The 1,703-nt window shown below is 37.2% G+C and overlaps 1 pseudogene; it reads right to left on the reverse strand.

Annotated features, from left to right (window-relative positions):
• Window positions 1–1,091: 1,091 nt before the first annotated feature.
• Window positions 1,092–1,351, reverse strand: LOC112579097 (annotated as a pseudogene).
• Window positions 1,352–1,703: the final 352 nt, after the last annotated feature.

The following is a 1,703-nucleotide window of genomic DNA, read 5'->3' on the forward strand; positions in this document are numbered from 1 at the left end:
ACATTTCCTGCTTCTTGCAATCAAAGTGTTGTGTGTAATGTATGTATGTCATTACTGATTCATACAACCCCCCCAGTTAGGTATTATTATTATTATTTTACAAATATGAAAATCAAGGCCCAGGAAATTGATATCACTGTCCCAAAGCTGCACAATTAGCCAGTAAGGAGCAGATGTTGGATGACAGATTTTCTTTACTTCCAAATCATTAGCTAGATACTCTAACACTCAGCATGCAGCCTGGGGTACTGCAATCCATGAGTTCCCAAAGAGTCGGACATAATTTAGTGACTGAATAATAACATATACCATTCAGAGAAAAATCTGCATTAATTAACAATAATTCAATTGTTTATCAATATCTACGATATCTTGACATGATCACAATAGTGATTTATTTATCAATTTCGGCTTTACTGGGCCTTCACTGCTGTGTGCAGGCTTTCTCTAGTTGCAGTGAGCAGAGGCTACTCTCTTGTTGTAGTGCATGGGCTTCTCATTGCAGTAGCTTCTCTTATTGAGAGGCATGGCGATAGGGAGCATGGGCTTAGTAGCTGTGGCATTCAGGCTTCGTTGCCTCAAGGCATGTGAGATCTTCCAGGACCAGGGATTGAACCTGTGTCCTTTACATTGGCAGGCAGATTCTTAACCATTGGACCAGCAGGGAAGTCCACACAATGGTGATTTTACACATATGACAATATGTATATCTTAGCTCATGATTATTTGCTTTATTTCTTATAGTTTATCCAGGACTTTTGGTTACTCATCCTTTTACTCAAGATGGTACGTATGAATACAATGTCCAGGGAATGGAATAAAATTGAATAATCATAAATTTTTTTTTAATTTTTAAGAAATATTTTTAACCATGTATGTAATACCATATTGGATTTGGGACAGAGAAAGAAAAATCTGACTGAAATATATCCTTTTTCATTATTATACAAATCTGAAAGGCTTGGGAAATTGATTGTTTTTTACTGATCTTAATAGGTTTTCAAACATTAAGACAACTCACATGCTTTTTTTTTTTAATCCAAAACATGTTTATTGGGGTGGTTTCCCATTCATCTTGATGCAGGATACTTTTAGTGCTGCATCCGTCTGAAGGAGCATCCTTCCATAAGTCTTGCTTTTCCTCCTGTAGGCTGGCAGAGGACAGAACAGCAGCCAACACACTAAACTACTATTTGTGCGTGGCTAAAGATGGTAGTGATTTTATAGCATCCTGGGCATTTTACATCCAAGAAATAGGGCTCTGTACCAGGTGCTTCTTCTTGTGTTTCCTCTTCTCCTCTTCTGGAGAGGGATGAAGAAGATCCTTTGTGAGAGGCATGTTCTCGTGAGGAGGTCATCACTGCAGAAAAGGCCTCACATGCTTTATCATCGAAGAAAACCTGCCTAATGGATTTTTTTATTCCTTTACTATATGCTATGTACAAACCATTTTTTTAAAATTATAGGATGAAAAAGTAAGAGACATTCTCAGTTTTATGATGAACTCACACAAACAGATATTAAAATTTACCTGAGAGCCCTATGAATAGTCCAAGACCCAGTCTAATTCCACTGCCTCTGAAGGGTCCTCCCAAAGATCTCAGGTATAAGGTTTCAAGAGTTAAGGATATTTGGAGACATAAAAGTTCAAAGAAAATTATTGTTATGAAAAAATAGAGTGAGAACATTCTAGTCCATTTCTG

The sequence above is a fragment of the Bubalus bubalis genome, chromosome 15 (genome assembly GCF_019923935.1).
Source record: "Bubalus bubalis isolate 160015118507 breed Murrah chromosome 15, NDDB_SH_1, whole genome shotgun sequence".
In the NCBI taxonomy this organism is placed as follows: Eukaryota; Metazoa; Chordata; class Mammalia; order Artiodactyla; family Bovidae; genus Bubalus; species Bubalus bubalis.